Here is a 19,246-nt window from a genome sequence, read left to right as displayed (position 1 = left end):
GTTCTAAAAACTTTTTTCTCTTTTTCTATCACTTTAACTCTCTCTAAAAATGTCTGGCACAGGCCAAAATGTTGACCTGTCTAAGATTGCATATGATCACCTTAGCTGGAAAGGAGCAAGGAGTCTCTGCATAGAGAGAGGTTTGAGTGTAGGGAAGAATCCTTCCTTGGAATTGTTACTTAACATGCTTAGAGAACAAGATAAGGCTAAAAGTGCCCAATCTGTTGAAAAAGTAGCTAATGGTTCCCAATCTGATCCAGGGACTCCCCCAGGAAAAGATTCAGGAAAGAAACTTCCAAGCCTGCCCATTACTAGACAGTTTAGCATAGTTGGTACTGATGATGAGTCAAACCATACAGATAGTGTTGTCTCACATCATAGCAAGAGCATTCATTCTCATCACAGTAGAAATGATGTTTCTGTTAGCCAAGCTGTTAGGGTGGCTTCTGTAAGGGACAGGTCTCCTTCTGTCCATTCTCACCATACTTCTGTGTCTAGGAATGTCCCTCCCACCCACCCTGATGACAGAATGTTAGAAAGGGAGCTCAATAGATTGAGAGTGGAGCAATCCAGACTGAAGCTTAAACAGCAACAGCTGGATTTAGATAGACAATCCTTAGAAGTAGAGAAGGAAAGACAGAAATTGGGTTTAGAAACCCATGGTGGCAGCAGCAGTATTCCCCATAGTCATCCTGTAAAAGAGCATGATTCCAGGAATCTGCACAAGATAGTTCCCCCTTATAAGGAGGGGGATGACATTAACAAGTGGTTTGCTGCACTTGAGAGGGCCTGTGTTGTACAGGATGTCCCTCAAAGGCAGTGGGCTGCTATCCTATGGCTATTATTTAGTGGAAAAGGTAGGGATAGACTCCTTACTGTGAAAGAAAGTGATGCCAATAATTTCCATGTTCTTAAGAATGCACTCCTGGATGGTTATGGCTTAACCACTGAACAATACAGGATAAAGTTCAGAGAGACCAAAAAGGAGTCTTCACAAGACTGGGTTGATTTCATTGACCATTCAGTGAAGGCCTTGGAGGGGTGGTTACATGGCAGTAATGTTACTGATTATAACAGCCTGTATAACTTGATCCTGAGTGTGTCTGATTTGTTGCACCAGTACCTGGTAGACTCTGATCTGACCTCTCCCCAAGAATTGGGAAAGAAGGCAGACAAATGGGTCAGAACAAGGGTGAACAGAAAAGTTCATACAGGGGGTGACAAAGATGGCAATAAGAAGAAAGATGGTGAAAAATCTCAAGATAAGCATGGGGATAAGGGTAAAACCAAAGATCCTTCTTCAAATCTTAAACACTCTTCAGAGGGTGGGGATAAAACAAATTCTTCCTCTTCTTCTCAACCCACACACATTAAAAAGCCTTGGTGCTTTGTGTGTAAAAACAAAGGCCATAGGCCAGGGGATAAGTCCTGTCCAGGTAAACCCCCTGAGCCTACCACCACTAATACATCAAGCTCTAGTGCCCCTAGCAGTAGTGGTACTAGTGGTGGAACTGCTGGCAACAGTCAAGTTAAGGGTGTAGTTGGGTTCACTTATGGGTCCATAGTAGAAACTGGGGTAGTCAGTCCCAAGACAGTTTCTGTCACACCTAGTGGCATTGGCCTTGCCACACTGGCTGCTTGTCCCCTTACAATGGATAAGTACAGGCAGACAGTTTCAATAAATGGTGTTGAGGCCTTGGCCTACAGGGACACAGGTGCCAGTATCACTTTGGTGACTGAAAATCTAGTGCACACTGATCAACACATCATTGGACAACAGTATAAGATTATTGACGTCCATAACTCCACTAAGTTTCTTCCCTTAGCTATAATTCAGTTTAGTTGGGGTGGAGTTACTGGCCCTAAGCAGGTGGTGGTATCACCTAGCTTACCTGTAGACTGTCTCTTAGGTAATGAGCTAGAGGCCTCAGGGAGGGCTGATGTAGAGTTTTGCCATGCTGGGCATCCCAGAGGAATTGTTCCCTCTCATTTCTACTGAAATGAAAAAGCAAAGGAGAGAAGGCCTGAAAACCCAGGATCCCTCTCCATCAACAGGTAAAAAGGGTATCATAGTACCCCTAACCACCCTACCATTCAGGATACCATTCCTGTGGTGGGAGAAACCTCTCCTGGGGTGGCACCTGTTCCAAGGGAATCATCAGCTGGCAAAGCTGGACTCCCTGAGGTAGAAGTACCTCTCTGTGGGATAACTAACATTGGTGACAAAAAGAGCACCATTTTAGTTAACATGGAGCATCCCTCCAACCCTCCCAGAGAAACTTTAGTGCAGAAACCCTGCACTACCTCACAACACTTAGGACAGCATCCCTGCCCTAGTGTGGAGCTCATAGGACAGCATCCCTGCCCTGCTCCAACTCAAGAGAAACAGCATCCCTGTTCTCTCTTCCAGCCATATGTACAAAGTTTTTGCCCAGCTATGGCTTTCCTGAGACAGCATCCCTGTCTGGCATTTCCATCACTACAAATAGATTCAGTGGACAATTCCCACTGCTCTAAACTAAAACTTACTGATAGAAACTCTGAAAATACATCTTCACATTGTTGCTTAGCTAAAAAACTTCAAACAGGGTGGTTTACATCCCCACTGGGAAGTAACCATATAATGGATGATAAAGGGAGTAACCAGTCTATTGCAGAGCTACTCTCTACTTATCACCACTAAGACAATAAAGTCTCAACTGGCCAAGGTTAGCCTTATTGTCCTTCATTTGGGGGGGGGTTGTGTGAGAAAGTAGCCTCTTTCTAGCCTTGTTACCCCCACTTTTGGCCTGTTTGTGAGTGTATGTCAGGGTGTTTTCACTGTCTCACTGGGATCCTGCTAGCCAGGGCCCAGTGCTCATAGTGAAAACCCTATGTTTTCAGTGTGTTTGTTATGTGTCACTGGGACCCTGCTAGTCAGGATCCCAGTGCTCATAAGTTTGTGGCCTATATGTATGTGTTCCCTGTGTGGTGCCTAACTGTCTCACTGAGGCTCTGCTAACCAGAACCTCAGTGGTTATGCTCTCTCATTTCTTTCAAATTGTCACTAACAGGCTAGTGACCAATTTTACCAATTTACATTGGCTTACTGGAACACCCTTATAATTCCCTAGTATATGGTACTGAGGTACCCAGGGTATTGGGGTTCCAGAAGATCCCTATGGGCTGCAGCATTTCTTTTGCCACCCATAGGGAGCTCTGACAATTCTTACACAGGCCTGCCACTGCAGCCTGAGTGAAATAACGTCCACGTTATTTCACAGCCATTTTACACTGCACTTAAGTAACTTATAAGTCACCTATATGTCTAACCTTTACCTGGTAAAGGTTAGGTGCAAAGTTACTTAGTGTGAGTGCACCCTGGCACTAGCCAAGGTGCCCCCACATTGTTCAGGGCCAATTCCCCGGACTTTGTGAGTGCGGGGACACCATTACACGCGTGCACTACATATAGGTCACTACCTATATGTAGCTTCACAATGGTAACTCCGAATATGGCCATGTAACATGTCTAAGATCATGGAATTGCCCCCTCTATGCCATCCTGGCATTGTTGGCACAATCCCATGATCCCAGTGATCTGTAGCACAGACCCTGGTACTGCCAAACTGCCTTTCCTGGGGTTTCACTGCAGCTGCTGCTGCTGCCAACCCCTCAGACAGGTTTCTGCCCCCCTGGGGTCAAGCCAGGCTTGTCCCAGGATGGCAGAACAAAGGACTTCCTCTGAGAGAGGGTGTTACACCCCCTCCCTTTGGAAAATGGTGTGAAGGCAGGGGAGGAGTAGCCTCCCCCAGCCTCTGGAAATGCTTTCATGGGCACAGATGTGCCCATTTCTGCATAAGCCAGTCTACACCGGTTCAGGGGACCCCCTAGCCCTGCTCTGGCACGAAACTGGACAAAGGAAAGGGGAGTGACCACTCCCCTGACCTGCACCTCCCCTGGGAGGTGTCCAGAGCTCCTCCAGTGTGCTCCAGACCTCTGCCATCTTGGAAACAGAGGTGCTGCTGGCACACTGGACTGCTCTGAGTGGCCAGTGCCACCAGGTGACGTCAGAGACTCCTTCTGATAGGCTCCTCCAGGTGTTGCTAGCCTATCCTCTCTCCTAGGTAGCCAAACCCTCTTTTCTGGCTATTTAGGGTCTCTGTCTCTGGGGAAACTTTAGATAACGAATGCAAGAGCTCATCAGAGTTCCTCTGCATCTCTCTCTTCACCTTCTGCCAAGGAATCGACTGCTGACAGCGCTGGAAGCCTGCAAAACTGCAACATAGTAGCAAAGACGACTACTGCAACTCTGTAACGCTGATCCTGCCGCCTTCTCGACTGTTTTCCTGGTGGTGCATGCTTTGGGGGTAGTCTGCCTCCTCTCTGCACTAGAAGCTCCGAAGAAATCTCCCGTGGGTCGACGGAATCTTCCCCCCGCTACCGCAGGCACCAAAAAGCTGCATTACCGGTCCCTTGGGTCTCCTCTCAGCACGACGAGCGAGGTCCCTTGAATCCAGCAACTCTATCCAAGTGACTACCACAGTCCAGTGACTCTTCAGTCCAAGTTTGGTGGAGGTAAGTCCTTGCCTCCCCACGCCAGACTGCATTGTTGGAAACCGCGACTTTTGCAACTACTCCGGCTTCCGTGCACTTCCGGCAGAAATCCTTTGTGCACAGCCAAGCCTGGGTCCACGGCACTCTAACCTGCATTGCACGACTTTCTAAGTTGGTCTCCGGCGACGTGGGACTCCTTTGTGCAACTTCAGCGAGCACCGTTTCACGCATCCTCGTAGTGCCTGTTTCTGGCACTTCTCCGGGTGCTACCTGCTGCTGAGAGGGCTCCTTGTTTTGCTCGACGTCCCTTCTCTCTTCTGGTCCAATTTGCGACCTCCTGGTCCCTTCTGGGCCGCAGCAGCGTCCAAAAACGCTAACCGCACAATTTGCAACTAGCAAGGCTTGTTGGCGTTCTTTCGGCGGGAAAACACTTTTAAACGACTCTCCACGGCGAGAGGGATCCGTCCACCAAAGGGGAAGTCTCTAGCCCTTTTCGTTCCTGCAGAAACCTCAGCTTCTTCTGTCCAGTAGAAGCTTCTTTGCATCCACAGCTGGCATTTCCTGGGCATATGCCCATCTCCGACTTGCTTGTGACTTTTGGACTTGGTCCCCTTGTTCCACAGGTACCCTAGATTGGAAATCCACAGTTGTTGCATTGTTGGTTTGTGTCTTTCCTGCATTATCCCTCTATCACGACTTCTTTGTCTTTTGGGGAACTTTAGTGCACTTTGCACTCACTTTTCAGGGTCTTGGGGAGGGCTAATTTTCTAACTCTCACTATTTTCTAATAGTCCCAGCGACCCTCTACAAGGTCACATAGGTTTGGGGTCCATTCGTGGTTCACATTCCACTTTTGGAGTATATGGTTTGTGTTGCCCCTATCCCTATGTGTCCCCATTGCATCCTATTGTAACTATACATTGTTTGCACTGTTCTCTAAGACTATACTGCATATTTTTGGTATTGTGTACATATAACTTGTGTATATTTGCTATCCTCTTGCTGAGGGTACACTCTAAGATACTTTGGCATATTGTCATAAAAATAAAGGACCTTTATTTTTAGTATAACTGTGTATTGTGTTTTCTTATGATATTGTGCAAGTGACACTTGTGGTACTGTAGTAGCTTCACACGTCTTCTAGTTCAGCCTAAGCTGCTCTGCTAAGCTACCATTATCTATCAGCCTATGCTGCTAGACACCCTATACACTAATAAGGGATAACTGGGCCTGGTGCAAGGTGCAAGTACCCCTTGGTACTCACTACAAGCCAGTCCAGCCTCCTACAGTCCCCTTGTCTTACAGGTACTCACGTCCGGAAATCCACTGTTGTTGCATTGCTGGAGTTTGTTCTTCCTGCAGAATCCCCCTATTACAACTTCTGTGCTCTTTGGGGGTAGTAGGTGCACTTTACACCTACCTTTCAGGGTCTTGGGGTGGGCTATTTTTCTAACCCTCACTGTTTTCTTACAGTCCCAGTGACCCTCTACAAGCTCACATAGGTTTGGGGTAAGTTTGTGGTTCGCATTCCACTTTTGGAGTATATGGTTTGTGTTGACCCTATTCCTATGTGCTCCTATTGCAATCTACTGTAATTCTACACTCTTTGCATTACTTTTCTTGCTATTACTTACCTAATTTTGGTTTGTGTACATATATCTTGTGTATATAACTTATCCTCATACTGAGGGTATTCACTGAGATACTTTTGGCATATTGTCATAAAAATAAAGTACCTTTATTTTTAGTACTTCTGTGTATTGTGTTTTCTTATGATATTGTGCATATGACACCAGTGGTATAGTAGGATCTTTACATGTCTCCTAGTTCAGCCTTAGCTGCTTTGCCGTATCTACCTTCTATCAGCCTAAGCTGCTAGAAACACCTCTTCTACACTAATAAGGGATAATTGGACCTGGCACAAGGTGTAAGTACCTCTGGTACCCACTACAAGCCAGGCCAGCCTCCTACATTGGTTGTGCAGCGGTGGGATAAGTACTTGTAACTACTTACCACTTTGTCAGTGTGTACTTTTCATAAGAGAATAATATACAAAACAGTTCAGTGTATGTACACGTAACCAAAAAAAAATACTTTTCTCTTCTTAAACCTTTTACAAAGTTCTGAAAAGTATTCTAAAACTTCTAAAAGTTTTCCAAAGTTAGAAAACGGTTTTTTCTCTGTTCTTTAAAAAGTTCTGAAACGTTTTCTTCCTTCTCACTGTCTCTAAACCTTTTCCTATCATGTCTGTAGAAGACTCTACTCTTAAAATGGTCAATACTACTTCTGAAAATTTGAATTAAAATTCAATTTGAAAAGAGCCTAAGGAGTCTCTGCTTAGATAGAGGTTTAGTGATAGGAAAGAACCCTACAAAAGAGTTTCTATATAACATGCTTATTGTGAATGATGAGTCCCAAGCAGACACATCAAATGAGAAGTTAATAGAAGGTTCCCAGTCTGACTCAGGGGATCTCCTTGAGGGAGGTGGGGAGGGTTCTGTACCAGATCTGCCCCCTAGCAGGACACCCAGTAATGTTGGTAGTAATGGAGGTTCCCATCATAGTAGAGGAGTCTTTATTCCTGGAGGCCAAATTGCTAGGGTTCAGTCAGTTAGGGACAGATCTCCCTCTGTTGTTTCCAATTACTCTTCTGTGTCCAAGCATTCCCAACCCACCCACCCTGAAGACAACATGTTAGAAAGGGAACTCAAAAAGTTGAGGGTTGAAGAGACAGCTGGCCTTAGATAGGGAATCCCTAGACCTGGAGAAGGAGAGACAGAGATTGGGGTTAGGACCCCATGGTGGCAGCAGCAGTATTCCTGATAGTAATCCTGTTAGAGAGCATGATTCCAGGAATCTGCACAAGATAGTCCCCCCTTACAAGGAGGGGGATGACATCAACAAGTGGTTTGCTGCACTTGAGAGGGCCTGAATGGTACAGGGGGTCCCTCAAAGGCAGTGGGCTGCTATATTGTGGGTATCTTTCAATGGAAAAGGTAGGGATAAGCTCCTTACTGTTAGAGAAAGTGATGCTAACAATTTTGCAGTTTTGAAGGATGCACTCTTGGATGGATTTGGCTTAACCACTGAACAATACAGGATTAAGTTCAGATAAACCAGAAAAGAGTCCTCGTAAGACTGGATAGACTTTGTTGACTGTTCAATGAAGGCCTTGGAGGAGTGGGTACATGGCAGTAAGGTTTCTGACTATGAAAGCCTGTATAATCTTATTCTGAGAGAGCATATTCTGAATAACCGTGTGTCTGACTTGTTACACCAATATCTAGTGGACTCAGATCTGACCTCTCCCCAAGAATTGGGAAAGAAGGCAGACAAATGGGTCAGAACAAGGGTGAACAGAAAAGTTCATACATGGGGTGACAAGGATGTAAAGAAGAAGGATGGTAAGTCTTCTGAGAAGGGTGGGGACAAAAGTAAGCATTCTGAGTCTTCATCAGGCCCACAAAAATCCTCTAGGGGAGGTGGGTCCAAATCCTTTTCTAATATTCGACCTAAAAAGCCTTGGTGGTATTTGTGTGAAGTCAAAGGCCATTGGGCAAGTGATTCCACTTGTTCAAACAAAAACATCAAACCTCCCACCACCCCAACCCCTGCTGCAAATTCTAGTGCCACTAGTAACAGCAGTGGTGGTGGTGAATCTACTACTAATAGCCAATCCAAGGGTGTAGCTGGGCTCACTATTGGCAATGTAGTTGGGGGTGATCTTGTTAGGGAGACCACAGAGGCTGTTTTAGTCTCTGATGGTGGCATTGATTTTGCCACCTTAGTTGCTTGTCCCCTTAATATGAATTAGTACAAGCAACTTCCCCTAATCAATGGTGTTGAGGTTCAGGCCTACAGGGACACAGGAGCCAGTGTAACTATGGTGATAGAAAAACTGGTCCACCCTGAGCAACATCTGCTTGGTCAGCAGTACCAAGTGACAGACGCTCATAACAACACTCTTAGACACCCCATGGCTGTTTTGAATCTCAACTGGGGGGGAGAGGGTGGTTGCTGGTCCAAAGAAAGTTGTGGTTGCCACAGATTTACCTGTAGACTGTCTACTAGGAAATTATTTGGAGACATCGGCTTGGGCAGAAGTGGAGTTGGAGGCCCATGCAGCAATGCTGGGCATATTTTCACTTTAACCAGGGCTCAGGCCAAAAAGCAAAAAGGACAGGGTAACTTGGATCCTGGAACAATGGACCAAGTGCTCCCTAAAGCTAGGGGTAAGAAGGGCAAATCCCTACCCACTATCCCTCCCTCTACAGATGATTCCCCTTCTGAGGAAGAGGAATTTCCTCCCTGTGCAGAACCTACCCCAGATGAGCTGGCAGCAGACACTGCTGAGCTTTTGGGTGGAGGGGGGCCTGCCAGGGAAGATCCGAGTGTGGCACAGCATACCTGTCCCACATTAGAGGGTCTCAGACAGCAAGCTGTCAAGCAGAAAAATGGGGATGTCAGTGACAGTCATAGAGTATACTGGGAAGACAACCTCTTGTACACAGAGTCAAGGGACCCACAACCTGGAGCAGCCAGGAGATTGGTCATTCCTCTGCAGTACAGAGAGTTTCTTCTCACTCTGGCACATGACAGTCTTTTGGCTGGGCATTTGGGCCAGACAAAAACTTTGGAAAGACCTGTCCTCTTGCTTCACTGGCCTCATATGTCAGAGGATACCAAAGACTTTTGTAAGTTCTGTGTGACCTGCCAAGCCAGTGGAAAGACTGGTGGCACTCCATAGGCCCCTCTAATTCCACTTCCAGTGTTTGTGGTGCCCTTTGAAAGGGCAGGGGTTGACATAGTTGACCCCCCTACTGCTTCAGGCAATAGATGTATCTTGGTGGTAGTGGACCATGCCACAAGATATCCTGAAGCCATACCTTTAAGGACCACTACAGCTCCTGCAGTGGCAAAGGCCCTCCTGGGAAACTTTTCCAGGGTGGGTTTTCCTAAAGAGGTGGTGTCAGATAGAGGTAGCAACTTCATGTCTGCATACCTAAAAGCAATGTGGAAGGAGTGTGGTGTTACCTACAAGTTCACCACCCCTTACCATCCACAAACAAAAGGTCTAGTTGAGAGGTTTAATAAAACTCTCAAAGGAATGATAATGGGACTCTCTGAAAAACTCAGGAGGAGATAGGATGTCCTGTTACCTTGCCTCCTTTTTGCTTACAGGGAGGTACCCATGAAAGGAGTGGGCTTCAGCCCCTTTGAACTCCTCTTTGGGTATCCTGTAAGAGGTCAACTTACTCTTGTGAAGGAGGGTTGGGAACAACCTTTAAAAGCTGCGAAACAGGACATAGTAGACTATGTACTTGGCCTAAGATCCAGAATGGCTGAGTATATGAAAAAGGCCAGTAAAAACCTTCAGGCCAGCCAGGAGCTGCAAAAGCAATGGCATGACCAGAAGGCTGTTCTGATCTAGTACCAACCAGGACAGAAGGTGTGGGTATTGGAGCCTGTGCCCCAAGAGCACTCCAAGACAAATGGAGTGGACCCCATCTAGTTGTTGAGAAGAAGGGTGTGGTTACCTATTTGGTAGACCTGGGCACTGCCAGGAGTCCCCTTAGGGTGATTCATGTCAACCGCCTGAAACCCTACTATGACGGGGCTGATCTCACCCTGCTCATGGCAACAGATGAGGGACAGGAAAAAGAGAGTGACCCTCTCCCTGATCTCTTCTCCACCACTGAAGCAGATGCCTTAGTGGAGGGAGTAGTTTTAGCTGATTGTCTGACTGCAGAACAGAAAGACAACTGCATCAATCTGTCACGGTTTTGGGCTGGTCTGATCAGGACTCTGGTTGGGACACCCCTTGAGGTCACCAAACACCCTAAAGAGGTAGTGTACTGGGGCAGAAGAGCAGCTAAAGGCATACACGGAAAGGACAGCTATGGACAGACACAGGAAACAGGAAAGTAAAAGCAGAGCAACCCTTGTGTGAAGAAATAGGAAACGGATTACTAGTGGACAAACACGCTGGGGTTGTACACAGAGTAAGGCGCAGAACCTCTACAGTGACAGGGAATCTCAATGCCTCTGTGCAGTTTGCTCTTACAGATAGTCACCCTGCCAGCCCCATAGAAAGGAGGCAGCAGAAGTGATTCTGTCTCTGGACCCTAGAGCACAAACAAGGATAGTACTTACATACACAGGACACGCTCTTGTGGGTCCAGCTGGAAACACAGTGGCGATTCCTGAGAAAACAGCAATAGCACACTGTCACTGTTAGGCACGAAAGACAACGTATAACACTAGACAAGGATGGGGGCTGGAATTGCCTCCTGGAAACCAGGATCCAACCCCAGTACAAAGGAGGACACTTATACACTGGTGAAGACTGATAGAACACTTACCAGACACAAAGAACAAAGAAGAAACAGAAACAGAAGGGAAATAAAACAAAGAGGCAGAGGCAAGAACTAGGAACAGGCTCAGGCTGAAGTAAAGGCAGGACTAGGACTTGAAAACAGGGTGCAAACGTCTGGCTGGAACAAACAGAGATAGGACTGGGAAACTGAGAGCAGGCTCTGGCTGGAACAGGCAAGGACAGGACTGGAATACAGGGAGTAGGAATGAGTAGTAAACAGGACTGGGAAACAAAGAGCAGGTTCAGGCTGAAACAAGGCAGGAGCAGGGCAGAGAAACAGGGAGCAGGCTCTGGAAGAAACAAACAGGTACAAGGCTAAGAAGTAGGGAGCAGACTCTGGCTGGAACAATCAGGAACAGGGCAGAGAAACAGGAAACAGGATCAAGCTGGAACAGCACAGGAACAAAACTGGAACACCATCCGACAAGGGGTCTGTAACACAAAGGAATCAAACTCCAATGCACGACAGGGATCTTGAGGAAATGGCTGCTTAAAAGCAATTGCACAGGGGAGGTCTCAGGTGTGTGTAGTTTCAGACACTTGCAAGTCCCGGAGTAGAGGATCTGGTGAAAAGGAGCAACTGGACTTCTCCCATGGAAAACAATGGGAAACAGAATCCGGGCTTTCTTGCCTACCAGGCTGTGCATTATGGGATTTGCAGTCCCAGGAATCAAATGTAGTACTACACAAGTGTACCATGGAGAAAAGAGAAACAAACAGGAGTCAGTAAGGAACTCTAGATAAGTGTTAAAGGTGATTCCCAGGCTTCTGACAGTCCCCTTACAGCGCCCCCTATAAATGGGACGACAGAGTCGTAACACAATCTCCTCAGCCAATTTTCAGACCTCTTTTCACTTGTACCAGGTACAACATCCTGGTGTGAACACACAATTGACACTGGAGACAGCCTGCCTGTCAAAAGTAAAATTTATAGGCAGCCTGACCATGTCAGAGACTGCATTAAACAAGAGGGGCAAATTTGGGGGTGATTGAACCTTCTGAAAGCCCCTGGGCTAGCCCAGTGGTGCTTCTACCAAAACCTCACACCAAAGATGGAAAGAGAGAGATGAGGTTTTGTGTAGATTACAGAGGGCTCAATCAGGTAACAAAAACTGATGGTCACCCTATACCCAGGGCAGATAAGCTCATTGATACACTGGCTTCTGCCAAGTATCTTAGCACTTTTGATCTAACTGCAGGGTATTGGCAGATTAGATTGGCAGAAGATGCTAAACCCAAGACTGCATTTTCTACCATAGGAGGGCACTACCAATTCACAGTAATGCCCTTTGGTTTGAAAAATGCACCTGCCACTTTTCAGAGGTTGGTGAACACAGTCCTGCAAGGGTTGGAGGCTTTCAGTGCAGCATATCTAGGTGATACTGCTGTCTTTAGCTCAACCTGGGATGAGCACCCGGTCCACCCGTGGAACGTTTTGGAGGCCCTGCAAAAGGCAGGCCTCACTATCAAGGCCTCAAAGTGCCAGATATGGCAGGAAAAGGTGGTTTATCTGGGACACCTGGTAGGTGGAGAACAGATTGCACCACTACAGGGGAAAATTCAGATTATCATGGATTGGGTTCCCCCTACAACTCAGCCGCAGTTGAGAGCCTTTTTAGGCCTCACAGGGTACTACAGGAGATTCATCAAGAATTATGGCTCCATAGCTGCCCCTCTTAATGATCTCACTAGCAAGAAAATGCCTAAGAAGGTATTATGGACAGTTAGCTGTCAGAAAGCTTTTGAGGAGCTCAAACAGGCCATGTGCTCTGCACCTGTCCTAAAAAGCCCATGCAACTCCAAGAAATTCATTGTTCAAACTGATGCATCTGAATTAGGGGTAGGGGCAGTCTTATCACAACTCATTTCTGAGGGCCAGGATCAACCTGTTGCTTTTATCAGCAGGAGGTTGACCCCTAGAGAAAAGCGTTGGTCTGTCATAGGGAGGGAGGCCTTTGCTGTGGTCTGGGCACTGAAAAAGTTGAGACCATACCTGTTTGGTACTCACTTTATTGTTCAGACAGACCACAAACCTCTACTTTGGCTAAAGCAAATAAAAGGTGAAAACCCTAAATTATTGAGGTGGTCCCTATTTCTACAGGGAATGGACTATACAGTTGAACATAGACCTGGGAGTACCCACTCCAATGCAGATGGACTCTCCAGCTATTTCCACTTAGACAATGAAGACTCATCTGGACAAGGGTAGTCTTATTGTCTTTCGTTTGGGGGCGTTGTGTAGGAAAGGACTGTCTTGCCTGGCATGTTACCACCATTTTTCACTGTATGTATGTTGTTTTAGCCCTTGTGTCACTGGGATCCTGCTGGGCAGGACCCCAGTGCTCATAGTATGTGCCGTGTATGTGTTCCCTGTGTGGTGCCTAACTGTATCACTGAGGCTCTGCTAACCAGAACCTCATTGTTTATGCTCTCTCTGCTTTCTAAATATGTCACTGCAGGCTAGTGACTAAATTTACCAATTCTCATTGGCACACTGGCACACCCATATAATTCTCTTGTACATGGTACTTAGGTATCCAGGGTAGTGGGGTTCCAGGAGATCCCTATGGGCTGCAGCATTTATTTTGCCACCCATAGGGAGCTCAGGCAATTCATACACAGGCCTGCCACTGCAGCCTGAGTGAAATAACATCCACGTTATTTCACAGCCATTTTGCATTGCACATAAGTAACTTATAAGTCACCTATATGTCTAACCCTCAGTGAAGGTTGGGTGCCAAGTTACTTAGTGTGTGGGCACCCTGGCACTAGCCAGGGTGCCCCCACATCGTTCAGGGCAAATTCCCGGACTTTGTGAGTGCGGGGACACCATTACACACGTGCACTATACATAGGTCACTACCTATGTATAGCATCACAATGGTAACTCCGAACATGGCCATGTAACATGTCTAAGATCATGGAATTGTCACCCCAATACCATTCTGGTATTGGGGAGACAATTCCATGATCCACCGGGTCTCTAGCACAGAACCCGGGAACTGCCAAACTGCCTTTCCGGGGTTTTCACTGCAGCTGCTGCTGCTGCCAACCCCATAGACAGGATTCTGCCCTCCTGGGGTCTGGGCAGCCCCAACCCAGGAAGGCAGAACAAACGATTTCCTCTTTCCCCTTTGGAAATATGTGTGGAGGGCTGGGGAGGAGTAGCCTGGTGCCCATCTCTGCATAAGCCAGTCTACACGGGTTCAGGGTTCCTCCAGCCCTGCTCTGGCGCGAAACTGGACAAAGGAAAGGGGAGTGACCACTTCCACGACCAGTACCTCCCAGGGGAGGTGCCCAGAGCTCCTCCAGTGTGTCCCAGACCTCTGCCATCTTGGAAACAGAGGTGTTGGGGCACACTGGACTGCTCTGAGTGGCCAGTGCCAGCAGGTGACGTCAGAGACCCCCTCTGATAGGCTCTTACCTTTCTTGGTAGCCAATCCTCCTTTCTTGGTAGCCAAACATCCTTTTCTGGCTATTTAGGATCTCTCCTCTGGGGTATTCTTCAGATAACGAATGCAAGAGCTCACCAGAGTTCCTCTGCACTTCCCTTTTCGACTTCTGCCAAGGATCGACCGCTGACTGCTCCAGGACGCCTGCAAAACCGCAACAAAGTAGCAAGACAACTACCAGCAACATTGTAGCGCCTCATCCTGCTGGCTTTCTCAACTGTTTCCTGGTGGTGCATGCTCTGGGGGTCATCTGCCTTCACCCTGCACTGGAAGCCAAGAAGAAATCTCCTGTGGGTCAAATGATTCTTCCCCCTGCTAACACAGGCACCAAAAGACTGCAATACCTGTCTTCTGGGTCCCCTCTCATCCTGACGAGCATGGTCCCTGGAACACAGGAACTCTATCCAAGTGACTCCCACAGTCCAGTGATCCTTCAGTCCAAGTTTGGTGGAGGTAAGTCCTTGCTTCCCCACGCTAGACTGCAAACCTGTGTACTGTGTGATTTGCAGCTGCTCCACCTTCTGTGCACTCCTCCAAGGATTCCTTTGTGCACAGCCTAGCCTGGGTCCCCAGCACTCCATCCTGCAGTGCTTAAACCTCTGAGTTGGACTCCGACGTCGTGGGGACCTCCGGAGTCAGCTCCGGTTCACAAATCTTCTAAGTGCCTGCTCTGGTTCTTCTGCAGGTACTACCTGCTTCTGTGGGGGCTCTCTGAGTTGCTGAGCGCCCCCTCTGTCTCCTCCTCCAAGGGGCGACATCCTGGTCCTTCCTGGTCCCCAGCAGCACCCAAAAACCTGTACTGCAACCCTTGCAGCTAGCAAGGCTTGTTTGCGGTATTTCTGCGTGGGAACACTTCTGCAACCTTCAGCACGCCGTGGAACATCTTCCATCCAAAGGAGAAGGTCCTAGCTCTCTTCGTTGTTGCAGAATTCTAAGCTTCTTTCATCCAGAGGCAGCTTCCTCGCACCTTCATCCCCTGTTTCCTGGGCTCCTGCCCCCCCGGACACTATCAAGACTCTTGGACTAGGTCCCCTTGCCTTGCAGGTCCTCAGGTCCGGGAATCCGTCCTGGTTGTCAGTGTTTTGCTGGTGTTTGTGGTTCTTGCAGAATCCCCCTATCACGACTATTGTGTCCTTTTGGTGTAGTAGGTGTATTTTACTCCTACTTTTCAGGGTCTTGGGATGGGGTATCTTGGACACCCTGACTGTGTTCTTACTGTCCCAGCGACCCTCTACAAGCTCCCATAGATCTGGGGTACATTCGTGACTCGCATTCCACTTTTGAAGTATATGGTTTGTGTTGCCCCTAGACCTATGTTCACCCTTTGCATTCTGTTGTAATCCTACACTCTTTGCATTACTTTTCTTACTAGTACTTACCTGTTTTGGGTTTGTGTACACATAACTTGTGTATATTACTTACCTTCTTACTGAGGGTAGTCACTGAGATACTTGTGGCATATTGTCATAAAAATAAAGTACCTTTCTTATGATATTGTGCTACATGATATAAGTGGTATAGTAGGAGCTTTGCATGTCCCCTAGTTCAGCCTAAGCTGCTTTGCCATAGCTACCTTCTATGAGCCTAAGCTGCTAGAAACCCCTCTATCCTACTAATAATAACCTGGCACAGGGTGTAAGTACCACAAGGTACCCACTATAAGCCAGGCCAGCCTCCTGCACTCCACGACGGGGACAGGAGGGGACACCAGCGACAGCGACTCCTCCTCTGATGGGAGCTCCCTTGAGGTGGCGGGCACCATTCTGAATGCCATCCAGGGTGTCAAGAGGCATTTGCAGCAAACAAATGCATACCTGGAGGGCATTCATTTTGGCGTGGTGGCCCAACAGAGAGCATTTCAGGCTCTGGCCTCAGCACTGATGGCAGCCATTGTCCCTGTGTCCATCCTCCCCCCTTCAACTTCCACTACCCAGACCCAATCCCCTCTACCTCAGCCTATCCCAAGCGCACCATCAGACCAGCATGCACACACATCAACACACAAAAGTGGCGCAGGAAAACATAAGCACCACACATCCCACAGGAAATTACACAAGCATCATACCCATGCAGACGCACCAACATCCTCTGCATCCACTGTGTCCCTCTTCTCCACGTCCTCCACCTCCCTCCCAGTCTCGTCTCCACTCACACCTGCATGCACTACATCCTCAGCCACCACCTCCATCACCATCACACCCATCACTACACACCTCTCATGTGCAATCACCTCCCCCACTAGCATTCACACATCCCGTGTCCTCTCCCAGTGTGTCTGTAAGCTGTCCTCCCAAAGTACACAAACGCAGGCACACACCCACTCAACAGCCATCCACCTCACAACAGCCTCCAACCCATGCATCTTCACCCAAACTTAGCAGATGTACACCTCCTACAACCACTACGTCTTCAGCCACTCCCAAACCCCCTCCATCTTCCCATCCCAGTGTGTTTCAAAAACTTTTCCTAGCTAACTTTGGCCTCTTCCCTACACCTCTGTCCCCCGTCCTTCCCCTAGGGCCAGGGTGTCTAGATCCCAGCACCTCAGCCACCACATCTGCATCCGCTGTGGTCCGTGCTACTCCATTACGGTCTAAGGGGGCACCCGTCAGAGCTGCCAGTGTGCCACCGACAGAAAAGAAGGACTGCCCTATTCCACCACCTGCAAAAGTAAAAAAGGGGCTGGCTTCCAGCAGGGGACAGTGATACCACCCACCCAGCAAGGCCTCGCACAAACACCGAGAGGACAGTGCCAAGGTCCCTGCAGCGACTGTCAAGATGGGGAAGGGCCACAAGCCAAAGGGCACATCACCTCTGGGCACGATGTCACCTGGTGAGGGGCTGGTGACCACCAAATCATCACGGATGGCAGCCACGTGCACCACAGTCTCCACCGCCGCTCTGACCGCTACCTGCACCGCCACTGCCACAACGTCAGTCAGCAGCATCCTCCCCAAGGATCAGCCATCCGAGGCTGCCGGAGACAGTATGGTGTCTCCATCCACTGCAACAGTCACTTGCACCACGGCCAGCACTGGCAGCATCTCCTCCGCAGACACCGCCACCTGCACCACCATTAGTACTGCCACACGCACAGCCAATACCACTCTGTCAGACGTCAGCAGCATCCCCAGTGCGCAGCCATCAGAGTCTGCAGGTGACGTCCTGGACCCTGGACACGCCATTTGAGACACCACAACCAGCACTGACACAAACCAGCAATTGGCAGCCTAAGTTGCCGCAGGATGGAGTGTGGGTCTGCCTCCATGGAGTAATATGCTACCTGTTCCAGGTACATCACGTGGCTGAGACGAAGTCAACTGCCACACCCCAGGTGCTGCATCACTGGGCACAAAGCCCCCTCCAGAACCAGAAGAGAAAAGCATCCATTAACCCAGTCCTTTGCAGGATGAAGCACTTTGGGCACAAAGCCCTCTCCAGAACCAGTGGAGAAAAGCATCCACTAATACAGTCCTTGGCAGGATGAAGCACTCTGGGCACAAAGCTCCCTCCAGAACCAGTGGAGAAAAGAATCCACTAACACAGTCCTTGGCAGGATGAAGCACTCTGGCCACACAAAGCACCCTCCAGAACCAGTGGAGAAATGCATCCACTAACACAGTCCTTGGCAGGATGAAACACTCTGGGCACAAAGCCCCCTCCAGAACCAGTGGAGAAAAGCATCCACTAACACAGTCCTTGGCAGGGTGAAGCACTCTGGGCACAAAGCCCCCTCCAGAATCAGTGGAGAAAAGCATCCACTAACACAGTCCTTGGCAGGATGAAGCACTCTGGGCACAAAGCCCCCTCCAGAACCAGTGGAGAAGGCATCCACTCACCCTATCCTTGGCAGGATGAAGCACACTGGGCACAAAGCCCCCTCCAGGACCAGTGGAAGAAGCCATCTACTTGGAAAACTGTGGCCTTGCCCTCCCCAGGACCAAGCAGTGGGCAAACCACCCACTTGAGAGACTTGAAAGACTGTGGCTTTGCACTCCCCAGGACCAAGCAGTGGGCAAACCACCCACTTGAGAGACTTGAGAGACTGTGGCTTTGCACTCCCTAGAACCAAGCAGTGGGCAAACCACCCACTTGAGAGACTTGAAAGACTGTGGCTTTGCACTCCCTAGAACCAAGCAGTGGGCATGGAGCCCCCTCAGGGAGGAGCAGTGGCGTCGTACCATCATCTGGCTGAGGTGCCCCCCACCCCTTCCCCCTGAGGTGCCTGTTATTTATTTCGACCTGATGCCCCTGTAGTGTTCTCTCCGTTTTGAGGCAGGTGTCATGTGTGGGCTTTGCCCATGCTTTTTGGGACCACTGGTCCACGGACATTTCATGGGACAGTGTACTTGCTGTAAATATTTGTATATACAGATTTTTTGAAAACCTATTGCTATATCTGAATGTTCCAATATTACACTAGTTAAACTCATTTCGTTTTGTCCTTGCGTTCTTCCAGGGGCTGACGGGGTGTATCTGTGATGTTTTTGGATATGTGTGTGTGTGTTGTTGTGGGTGGGGGTGTGGGGGTGTTGCGTTTTGAGTGTGTGTGTCACTCTCTTTTCCCTCCACCCCTCCCCTGTGTGCTAGGTGCAGTACTCACAGTCGTCGTTGCTGCCGCCGCCTTCTTTCCACTTCGTGGTGTATTAATAGATACAGCAACAAGTGCGGGACCTGCAACTTGGGCTCCATGGCGTCCTACTTCTCCGTTGAGTGTCGAGAGGTGAGTGGTTTCTTCTGTGTACTGTTTGCGCCGTGCTTTTGATGGCGCTGGTACCGCCCCGGAAAAGCTGGCGGATTGGTGGGTTGTAATAGTGTGGGCGGTACATTGTCTTCCGCCTGTCTGTTGGCGTTGACCGCCGCAGTGTTTGTTGCTACCGCC

The sequence above is a fragment of the Pleurodeles waltl genome, unplaced genomic scaffold (genome assembly GCF_031143425.1).
Source record: "Pleurodeles waltl isolate 20211129_DDA unplaced genomic scaffold, aPleWal1.hap1.20221129 scaffold_37, whole genome shotgun sequence".
Classification (NCBI taxonomy): Eukaryota; Metazoa; Chordata; class Amphibia; order Caudata; family Salamandridae; genus Pleurodeles; species Pleurodeles waltl.
This window is presented reverse-complemented; position numbering follows the sequence as displayed.